The sequence below is a fragment of the Panthera leo genome, chromosome E2, assembly GCF_018350215.1.
Source record: "Panthera leo isolate Ple1 chromosome E2, P.leo_Ple1_pat1.1, whole genome shotgun sequence".
NCBI lineage: Eukaryota > Metazoa > Chordata > Mammalia > Carnivora > Felidae > Panthera > Panthera leo.
The window spans coordinates 29,312,053-29,324,168 of NC_056693.1; positions in this window are offsets into that span (position 1 = coordinate 29,312,053).

Consider the following 12,116-nt stretch of genomic DNA (forward strand, 5'->3'; position numbering starts at 1 on the left):
TATTTTGAGAGAGAGACAGAGAGAGAGAGAGAGAGAAAGTACACATGAGCAGGGGAGGGAGGGGGAGAGAGAGAGAGAGAGAGAGAGAGAGAGAGAGAATCTCAAGCAGGCTCCACACTGTCAGTGCAGAGCCTGATGTGAGGCTCAATCTCATGAACTGTGAGATCATGACCTGAGCCAAAACAAGAGTCAGTCTCTTAACCGACTGAACCACCCCAGGCTCCCCGAGTCCTTTAAAGAGAAGGAAACTATAGCCCAGAGGGAGTCTACCCATGCATATCACCTGCTGGTGACACAGTGGGGCCAAGAACCCAGCTCTCCCGGTTCCCAGGCTGGAGTCTTGCCTCTCTGCACTTGGCCTTTGAACCCAATGGATCAGTGTGACAGGAGCTCCAAATTACCAGTTTGCGACAATCATTCTCACATCTCATCATAAAATCCAGACCCTTCTGTCTTGTTCCTCTTTCATTGCTACCCATGCGGATGAAAGGGAAACAATGGGTATCTTCAACCCAAGTGACATACTTATGAGTGTTGCCTGGAACCCTTCATTCAGTGAAAATCCCATCTGGAAGCCAAATAGATAAAAACAGATCAAAGTAAAATGCCCTGGTTAAATCAGGATTATGATATTAGTAGTTGGGTATGCTCAAATCACACCCTTCCAACAGTGAAGGGTTCTGAGGAAGGCTTGGGGTTCTGTAGATGACATTTAAAAAACTACCATTTCATGTCATAATTTTTGCCTGAATAGAATTTGATTGAATGCATGTAGAAAGTTTATTTGACTAATCCCCTTTTGTTGGGCAGCTAGGTTGTTTCTCATTTTGCATTAAAAAGATTTGTAAGAAACTAGATGTTTGGTTTATGGAAAGCTTCCTTTCATACGCATTGGCTCCTAACAGATTTTCTGTCTAGAAGGTGTCACTTTCTTTACTCACGGAAAGATATCGAGATTAGCCAGGACTTGATACGGATGCCTACATTGATCAGAACCATGAAATTAAGTAAAATATATTACCATTCTCTGGCATTTAGGTTTTTGGAGAGAGTAGCTCAAGTGAAAGAGGAGAGAGGCTTCAGGTATTGCTGGATCAAGGGCTTAAATTACACCTCCATGTTTTATCACCGGGGATCTCATTCTCAATGCTCTGTCCCTTCTGTGTGCTGGCCTCCTGCTCACAAATACAGAGAGGTTTCTTTCATGCAGCCCGAGAAGGGAGCCACCAGGAGCCAGGTGACTCTTGGAAAACAGAATTTTTTCTGTCTTTTTTTTTTTCTTTTAACCTAATTATCTTCCTACCAATGTATACTGATGGCCCCTGTCTTTTGGATACTCTTTGTTTCTCTAGATCCAGTCTCCAGTTTTTCCCACCCTCCTAGTAACTGCTTTAGCCAGGTTCCCTTATCCTCTTGCCTCCAACTGGGCTCAGGACCACAGAATGGCTTCAAAAAAGAGAAACTTATTCTTTCTTAGTTCAGGAGGCTGGAAGTCCAAAGAAATCAAAGTTCAAGGGCTTGTCCCCTCTGAAATCTATAGGGAAGAATCCTTGCTTGCCTCTTCTACCTTCCGGTGTTTTACAGCAACCCATGGCTTGAAGGTGTATCACGCCAATCTCTGGCTCCGTCATCGTATGGTCCTCTTCTCCCCCTGTCTGTCTTCCTGTTTTGTTTTGTTTTGTTTCTTTCTTAAGTTTATTTATTTTTAAGAGACAGAGAATGAGTAAGGGAGGGGCAGAGAGAGAGGGAGACACAGAATCCGAAGCAGGGTCCAGGCTCTGAGCTGTCGGCACAGAGCCCGACACAGGGCTTGAACCCACAGACAGTGAGATCATGACCTGAACCGAAGTCAGTTGCTTAACTGACTGAGCCACCCAGGTTCCCCTGTGTCTTCCTGTTTTTACAAGGACATCAGTCCTGATCGATTAAGGACCCACCCTCCTCCAGGGTGACTTTATCTTAACTAATCGCAACTGCAATAATCTTGTCTCCAAATAAGGTCACAATCTGAGATACCGGGAGGTTAGGACATACCTTTTGGGGAGAGGGAGATACACGATCCAACCCATCACAGAGAGCAGAGAGAGGGGGAAAGAGGGGGAGAGGTTGTATATTCATTTCCCCAGGGTTACCGAAGCCCATGGCCTTTGTAAAATACCCTTGCTCCCGTCAGAGGACTCTTCTGGGATGCCGGTGACTTCCCCTCCGTGCCCGTTCAGGTCTATGGGGGGGGGGGGGGAGGGGTGCAGCTTCCTGACTTGCTAGCCGGGTGCTTTACCTTATTGATTTCCTGTCCTTCCACTTTCTGTCCTCCCTGAGTATGCCAGCTCCCACGTGCCAGAAGGTAGAGCTAAATGCACGTGATGTGTCATCATTACAGCTTCAAGAGCCGGATGTGGATGGAAACCACTTGAGGGTGTTGTTGACCTGTGGCCCACGTGGAATCTGAAGTAATAGGTTTGGGGCCGTGGGGCCCGAGACTGTGCATTCCTAACAAGGCCACAGGCTGTGAGGTGAACGCTGACAGACTGGGGAGGGAATGGCACCAGGCAGGGAAGAGAGAGAAATCATCCATGCAATGGGCTGGAGACGCACAGGAGCACTGGTGGAGTGAGGAAAGTGACATCTTTTATCATGACCGGCATCAGAGGCCCTGCCACATCCCGACTTCAGAACAGTGACTGGGCTGTGAGGTAGAGCTTGAACCACCTTTGGGGGAGGCAGGGAGCAGAAACTTAAAAACATCACCCTTCTTGGGCATGGAATAGGGCACTTGCTGGGATGAGCACTGGGTGTTTATGGAAACCAATTTGACAACAAATTATACTTTCAAAAAATCACCCTTCTTTGCTTCCTCTAATGCCTTTCACCTATAGTCTCTCTCTTTTTCTTTTAAGTTTATTTATTTATTTTTGAGAAAGGGGCGGAGAGAGGAGGAAAGAGAGAACCCCAAGCAGGCGCTGCACTGTCAGCACAGAGCCTGTTGTGAGGCTCGAGCTCACAAACCGTGAGATCGTGACCTGAGCCGAAACCAAGAGTCGGATGCTTAACCGACTGAGCCACCCAGGTGCCCCTCCGCTATAGTCTTAACCGTATGTAATCACCTTTTAGAAAGGTACACATCACCTTTAAAAAAAGAGTGCTTAGGTTTCTACAGCTACCCTGGCCGGTCTGAGGGCTGGTTTTCCTCCAGGTCTCAGAGACAGTGCCCCAGGGTCAGTAGCCAGCTTGAGAAGATTCATCTTCAGGGGCCCCAGGTGCTCCTTTTATAGCTCCTTCTGGAGAAAGGATGTGATGGCTGCCATTTACCTCCAAAGCCAACGGGACCCCTCTCTCAGAAGGGACCATTTCCGCGGCAACTCTTCTCACTGTGGTTTAGAATAGAGCTATTATGGGCCGGGCTGTGATACCCATGCACAATGAGGAAGTGTTTGGAAAATTTTCCAGCAATTTGACTTTATTGCAACATCGAAATTTTGTGATGCTATATATATATGTGTGTGTGTGTGTGTGTGTGTGTGCACGTGTGTGTGTTGGCAATGGACTAGAAACACAAGAGTCTGGCCCTTCACAGAGCCTTTGAGAAGCACCTTCTGGAAGACCTGATGCCAAGGAAGGGAATCCCAGGCCATCTTTGGGTCAGACTACCAGGGACCTCGCTTTCCTCGGCATCTGCAGTTGGCTTGTATGGGTGACAGTCACTCAGCCCTTCCTGTGAGGTCACGCTGCCTCAAGGAGGGCAGGCTGTGTGGACATCATCTTCGCGTCAGCCTTCGCGGCAATTTATGGAGGTGCAGGATTCAGACACAATGAACGCTGGCAGAGAAAATATGGGCCAAAGAAGAGACGCGTTGCCAGGCAAAGCTCATCAAAGAAGCGTCCAATTCGGTGTCATCCTACGCGCGGAACTACATAACCGCTACATAACCTTTGTCTCCTTCCCAGTTTTCCTCCTTTCTTTCAGTCTCCAAGCTCCCACTTTCCATCCCTTCAGCTTTTTTTTTTTTTTTTTTCATAAAGCAATCTAGTGAAAGGCCGCCCCGCGGAAGGTTTCATATACAAGAAATTACTATTTTTACGCATTCTCCCTTAGGGTACACTTCAGCACAATCCATACTTTTGTGGGCATTTTTTTTTTCCTATAATGTCTGTAGCCAGAATATGGAACCAGCTTCGAGAAAATTAAACAGAACAAGGGAAGCCATGTGCCCTGCAATTAAAGGAAACACTCCAAGTAGCAATAGGAACCCAACAGGACAGTGCACCGTGCCAAGGGAAAAATGTGCAGCCGGAAAATCTGCCAAGTGTCCCTGATTTGTAAAGATTTTTTTCCATATTTAGGTAAATTAATGTAATTATTTAATGCCTCCTTCAATGGTAATAGGATTGTGCTTGGGCCTTTTCAACATATGGTGCTGTTGAAATCCTCTCCGAGGGCGGAAAAAAGGTTGGGGGGGGGGCGGTGTCAAGGCTCAGATCTCATTTGCCGGTTTTAATGTTGGAGGTCTGCCTGGCCCTCAGCCAGCTTGGGGAGGGGGTGAGAGAGCTGGGGCAATTGATTCAGGGCCTTTCACCAGTTGGTGGGGACAGCAGGCACGTGTGCCACCACTGGCGTAATCGATGCTTCCTTCCTGACAACTCTCCATGTTCGGTTCGTGGAGCCCGGCCTCTGGGTTGGGGACCCACGTGTGTGTGGTCCCTCCTCCAGGACCTCGAAAAGTGACTGAGAAAGGGGGACGCTGAGTTCCTTCGCTGTCTCTCAGGCTCCATCATTTTCAAAGGTGTCCCCATATCTAATCACCGGTCCTACGGGGCAGGGTCCCCTTGATCCCACGGTACATCCCACGGTTCAAAGTCTTCCCTGCGTGGGGGGACCTGTCTACTTAAAACTGTCTGTAGCAGATGGCAAATCCACTTAGATCCCAAACTGGGATAATCTCTTCAGAATGCAGCATCTATTATGCGAGGCCAGTGGCCTCCTCCCCGGCCCGAAAATCAGTAACAGCAACAACAGCATTTAATTTCTTAAAAAATTGAGTGCTTCGTTTATGGGCAGAAGAGTATAAGATATATTGCCTCTTCTGCACAAGGCTTATCTCAGAGGAGAAATGGGTAAACACACATAAAATAATGAGAAACACTGGGAGACGGGATAAATGGTGTGGTGCAGGCCCCCTCTTCCCAGGCCACAGAAAGTTGGGGGGAAAGGAGCGGCTGCGTGCCAAACTTGAGTCTGGCAGGGCTTGCTTACACAGATAGGAAGGGGAGATCCGTTTCAGATTGTTTATGCGATGCTGGGGATGCTGGGATACGAATGGCATGCTTGAGAGTTTATGAAGGGTAGAGTGGCGAACCCCCTGAGGGGAGGGGTAAACACGGTTAGATGAACAGTCTTGGAGAACCGTAAAAGCAAGTTTTCCAAGGACTTCTTAATATCCTTTTTAAGACTGTTGCGTGCTCCACGATCTCAAAAATCTTACTCCGCTCTGACAATTTTTCACCTCATGAGGCCAACATGCTCTTTCCGGGAGAGTCGACATATATTTGTGTCCACCAGCAGGGATGAAGGGTTGGGCCACCATTGGTCATCTTCGGCCCCCCGCTGAAGGCCTCTGGTGAGGCTGTCCTATTTGACTCCTTGCTTTGATGGAAATGCCCTGGCATGGAAGTTACCTTCTGAATCTGAGGGTCCCGATGTCAGTGGCAGTGATGAGGAAGCAGGCTAGCTCTGTGTGGGATTGTCCCAGGTTTATCCCAGATGCTGTGATGGCTTATAGCCAGTAAAGCTGGATTGTGGTGTTTATGGATCCAGGCTCTGAACTGAAAGCTTCGTTTCTCAATTTGTAAATCTGAAGCCCAGGCTAAGGCACTGAGGGAGAAGGCTTCCAGATCCTTGGGGACCCATCAAAGACTGTCCAATTCTTGAACGTAGACCATCTCTCTGTTACTTCCAGTTAAATTCCAGGCGGTGGATATTTCCGAGAGCAAGGTTCAACGCTTTCTTGCCATGTGACTCTCCTCCCACAATTTTGCCCGTCACGGGCCGGCGGATTATGGAAGGGAAGGGGTATACTTTACGACACACCAGGCAGGAGGGAGACATCTGTGTCCATGCTGTGGAAGAATAGCATGAGGGCGTGTTAAGCAACACCCAGAGGCTAATAGTGCTGCAAATAAGTGCTTAATGAACATTAGCTGAGTGAATGGATGGATGGATCGATGAAGTTTTGAGTCCTGGGTTCTTGACTTGAGCTTGTCTCTACTATTTCGTGCCTTTTTTTTTTAATTTTTTTTTTAACGTTTTTATTCATTTTTGAGACAGAGAGAGACAGAGCATGAATGGGGGAGGGTCAGAGAGAGGGAGACACAGAATCTGAAACAGGCTCCGGGCTCTGAGCTGTCAGCACAGGGGCTCGACGCAGGGCTCGAACTCACGGACCGCGAGATCGTGACCTGAGCCGAAGTCGGCCGCTCAACCGACTGAGCCACCCAGGCACCCCGTATTTTGTGACTTTTTAAGTCACATCCCACCTAAAATTCTCTAGTCGCCTTTTAAATGGGTAAATTTTCTTCACTGAAATAGATTGAATGACCAACTGAAATGAGCGCAGGGGTCCTGCGGCTGAAGTTGGTGTCACACAAAGGAAAGGGATGGCCATCACGACTGCCAAGCACCTATATTCTTGGAGGATAACCAAGGACATCATCTACACCATAGTGGGACGTTTCCACCTCCCCTCTCCCAATACTGGGTCTCCTAGCAGATCTGAACAGTTTAGATCGCTTCTTCTGTGCAGGTAGGGTAGAATGCAATGTGAGAGATTATCAGTGAATAGAGATATATCATCTTGGCATGGCTACTCCAAGAGTACCAGGAGCCTTAATACCTGAGTACCTGGGTTGAGTTATTCTGACAATTTGGGGTTTTTGGTAGCTCTTGTGTCTAAGAAAGTTTGCAAATATGTTAGAATAAGATCTTCTTTGTAGAACACCTATTATTCATTCAACGAACACTTTTGGGCTGCCGCTGTATGTTGGCAATGTGCTAAGTTAAATGATGGATATCTCAAACCTTATCTCAAGAAGCTTCTAGTAAGGCTGGTATAGTGCATAGATGGCATTTTGAGTGCCAGCTTCAATCATTGGTGACAACCACAATCTTAAGGATTCTGAGGTCACATAAACACTGGTAAGAAATTGCTATAATCAATTAATGATATTTCCAACGGGCAGAGTAGGGAAAGCAGCAACATATCCGTTGCATACTAATGAGTGTAAAAAAAAAAAAAAAAAAAAGGTACTATTCCCCAGTCTTAGGGCTGAATGGCACTCTTTTGGAATAGTACTAGCTGCTCTAAAAACAACAACAACAACAAAATCCCCCAGGTAGAATGACTTCAATGTAATAGAAGTTTATTTCTCACCCACATCATGTCCAAAATGGATCTTCCTATAGGCAGTTAGCTTACCTCCAAGCGGTGATGCAAGGACCCAGGCTCCTTCCACATTGTGGCTCCGTCATCTCTAATGTGTGATTTCCAAGTGACTGTGCCTTACTGCGGGCAAGTGAGAGAAGGGGAAAGAGGGACGGTGCGGGAAGGGGAAAGAGGGCCTGTTCTCTTGGTAATATTCCATGATCCCATCTAGACCCCAAGGAACCAGGCAAAGGGACATGACTTCCCTCAACAACCGTACATCACCTTCGTTGGACAGGGAGCCATTGCTTCAAATAATGTCCCAGTTTTTTTCCCATCAGGCCTGCCTCAGCTTATTTTCTTCTTCCTGCAACGGGCCTGGCTCCTTTTCTTCAGAAGCTGGAGAAAGTCCAACCTGTATCTCTCTGTATAGGTACCATCGCCACTGAGTTTTTAAATAAAGGCAGTCCTTTCCAATTCCCTTCCAACTGGCCGTGGAGCAAACTCCCAGAGACGGTTCGCACCATTCTTGTCCAGGGGCCCTGCCAGGTGTTGTCGGGGTTGGGGGGGGCACCGTGTAAGGAAAAACACCCAACAGGGCGTGCGGCCATAAAGATTGCTGACGCTTTGCCCCAGGGACAATGCAGGGATTTGAGTTTCTCTTTGCTAAGCCACTCACTGAGACACAGGCCTTTACAGCTCAATGTCTGACGCTCTGGGGCTGCTTATATAAACATGCTACTCTAACAGCGTCTGGCAGCCCAATATAAAATTAATTTTACTGTATCTTGCAAGCCATATAGAGCCTTTATGGCAGAGGGCAACATTAGGTCTTTACATAAAGACCAGCAGATAATTTTATCTAATTTCATTGACTGTGGTTAAGTGGTGTTTTGTGTTTTTTTTTTTTTTTCTTTCTTTTTCCTTCAACCCCTTTTGTTGCTACTCACAAAGCCCCTCCCTGTCTCTCCAGCGCTCTGTCCACAAGGCACACAGGAGGAAACTCTGGGTGACTGAGTCATTCCTGCTGATTTCTCTGGAGTCTCCCTCCCTGGTAGTTGACTCCAGATTTCCCTGGAGCACGAATGAGGGTCAACCAGCAACTGGACCCCTGCTGCGCGGATGGGCCAGCCCGGTCAAGGCCGGGACAGGCCCCCCCCCCCCGTGGGATGCGTGTGCTTTTTTCTACGCTCTAAGAGAGGAGGCAGAATGGCTCAGTGCAAGAAGTGTGGCAGGGCTAGGTTTATATCTGAGCTCTCCTCTGACCAGCTGTGTGATCTTGAGCAAGTGACCACCTCTCTGAATCTCACTTTATTCATCTGTTACATGGGAATAAAAATTTCTTCTTTCCGTGTTGTTATGAGGTTTACCTGGGACAACTTAGCACAGTAGTTGGTAGAACGTCACGGGCTCAGGTATCAGTTAGGGCAGAGTGATGGCACCTCCTGTAACAAACAACCCCTAATCTCAGGGCCTTAAGATAGTTTAAGGGTCTTTTCTCACTTACTAAAAGTCCAATGGGGGTGTTTCTGGTGAGGCGGCTCTCCAGGATAACTGTCTCCTAGGGGTTGACTTGAGGATCCAGGCTTTCCCACCCCTTGGTTCTTCCAGGTGGTCTTCTATGGCCTTGGGGAACTCGGCTTCTGGTCCCAGAGCCGCAGAGAGAAAGCAGGTGGGAGAGTCTACGGGAAGTTTTCCGGCCGGGCCTGGGGGTGATGGATACCCGTTATCTGTCCCTCCATTCCATTGGCCAGAATCTGTCACGTGTTCCCACCTGGATGCAAGAGGTGGGGGTTTGGGAACGGTAGCCAGCCACCTGGAAGAAAGGAGAATCGGACGTGAGTAAACACCAGCAGCTACAGCAACCAGGAGGGGTGAATGCTCATCTCCTTCTATCTCTGGACTCCGTTCTCTGCGTGATTCCGCCTCGGATTGGAGCTGGGATGACCTCCTCAGATTCTCACCCGTGCCTCCTGTCTGCTCTCTCTGTGCCCCAGTGTGCTGGGTCCTTCCTTCCTCCTCTTGCAGATTAGCCCAAAACACTGCATCTTGGGGAGGGAGATCTGGCTCTCTGAGTGGCCACGAAGGGGCTTGAAGCCAGCGGGGAGGGGGCAGCCGGCTGTGCCCCTTTGCGGTGCGTTACAAAGTGTAGCTCGTGCACTCTAACAGCTACTGCGTTGTACCCCTTCTGCCCCTGGACCTCACCCTCACACGGCCCTGGGCTCCCACACCCCCAGGACAGCGCGGCATCCCAATCCTTGCCAGAGGCCATTTTCTAGATGACCAGGGCTAAGCTGTCCTTCTATTATTTATTGTCTGTTCTATTATTCATCCCTCCCCCCACCCCCCACTCCTCAGTCTCCGAGTTCTGGTGACGCTGGCCTACTTTGGGATCCTCTAAAGAAGGAGGACTTGCTCTCTGCTCTCCCCAGTCCTGTGCTCGTGCCTTCCTTCGGCTAGAGGACGCAGGTTCATATCCTTTTTTAAAAAAAAAAAATTTTTTTTAATGTTTTTATTTATTTTTGAGACAGAGAGAGACTGAGCATGAGCAGGGGAGGGGCAGAGAGAGAGCGAGACACAGAATCCGAAGCAGGCTCCAGGCTCCGAGCTGTCGGCACAGAGCCCGACGCGGGGCTCGAACTCACGGACCATGAGATCGTGACCTGAGCCGAAGTCGGACGCTCAACCGACTGAGCCACCCGGGTGCCCCTGTTCCATGTCCTTTTATTGACTCGTCCTCAGACCGTGTCTTTCCTTAGGTGAGCCTTACCTCCCCTCATGTCCAGACTCGACTGGGGCCTCTGGTTGCGCTCAGGTTAACATCCCATCCTTTGCCATTACAGCACTCACCACAGTCTGACGTGACGTATTTGTGGGAATATTTGACAGATAGCTGCTTCCTCTGTTAGACTTGAAGCTCTATGATGTGTAAAGTGACATTTTTCTGTTTTGCTCTCTACTCTGTGACTAGCACCAATATGCTTCCTGGCGTCAGGTAGGAGCTCAAGAAATAACTGCTGAGTATCTACAGTGTCTCCTCGAGGCCTCGCTTCTCCTCTGACGCACGGCAAGGCAGCACAGAGGAAGTCTAGGGGCCTTCCGATATGGTGTGCAGTTGTGTTATTAGACATCAGTTGACTGGTAGAACTCCCAGAACTTCTGGAACGCTGTCCAGCCCCAGTTCCGGACACCCATCCTTTGGGACTTCCCAGGAGACCCAGATCTTTCTGTTGCCATTTAGAAGATCCACAGCCAGCACAGGACCTGGAACACAGTAGGTGGCTTAAAATATCGTTTTGCATGTACATGCACGATGTTACCATTCTGTCCCTGCCCACCCCTGTTCCCTCCTTACTTGGGGGGCATTTCATATGCGGGCTGTCTCCCCACGTGTGAGCGACTACCTAGAGGTATATTTAATGACAAAAATAGTAGGAGAAATAATAATAACAAACCACGTTTATTGAGCACCTGCTAAGGCCCAAATCTCTGCTGGATATTTGATAGCTATTTATTGGTTTGTGTCCTTCTCCCAGTTCGGTGAAAGGTAAATAAGTAGCAGTGACTTGCTCGAGGTCAAAGCTAATGAGTGGCCAAGCCGGGGTTTGCGCTCAGCAGACTTTGACTCACAAGCATTTTTACACTTTTCCCTCCATCAGGCCGCCTCCATTCGAGTAGAGTTGTTGCCTGTGTTTTGGGGGGTGGTGTCCCTCTGGTGGGTGCCCTGCTTCTTCACAGGGCCGTGCTCCCTTTCCTTCCCTGTGCGGATCAGGATGCAGATAAACCTCCCCCACCCCCCACCCCCCACCCCGTTCCTCCTGGGGCCATTCAGCTGACAGCTGCGGAAGGGACGCTTGCCTGCTGAAAAAGGGTCCATAATTTCCCTCTGGCAAGAGATTGCGGTCCAACTTTGGAGAGGACAATTAGCGTGCTCTCAGCTGGAACAATGGGAGCAGCAACAGATGCTTCTCGTCCCAGGGATGCTCCAAGCCGCAGCCCCTGCTAATGGGAGGCTTTCTTCTTCCCCGTGGAGGGAACCTAGCAGTCAGGCCAGCAGCCTGGGGGTGGGGCTGGCCCAAGCCGGTAGGAGAGATGCCCTAACAGAGCCGACCAGAGGAGCGAGGGCCTGCGGGCGTCTCGCGGCCACCTTCTTCGGGGGCTGGCGTGCTACCCCATCTTGGTCCCGGACGAGGAAGGGCTCAGGTCCAGTTGCGTTCCGAGCCGGGGTTTTGGCCAACTCCGAAAATGCTGCCAGAGGCTTCAGGGCGAGCACTCGAGAGTGGACTGGTGTGGGTTTGAACCCCACGTGCCACTTCTAAGCTGTTGTCCTTGGAAAAGCCTCTACCTTCTCTAAGCCTCAGTTTCCCCGCTTGTAAAACCAGAGAATAAAAGCCCGGGCATCGCACATTGGCTCGGGAGGATGAGAGAAGATCATAGATGAGCACAGCTTTCAGCGGGAGTTCTGAAAAATGTTCCGTGTGAAAGGGACTGTTGGCATCATAATCACCTTTGCCTCTGGGGACTAGCACAGAGTATGTGCTCAATAAACATGGAATCAGACTCAGAGCAATTTAGGGGCAGAGAGACCTCTGGGGATCCTCTAGCGAGTGATGTTCAGCCTGTTTTACTTGCAGGAGTGTCAGGGTATCTCAAAACACTCTGTTGGACGTTTGTTAACCACATCGATAACATGTATTTTAC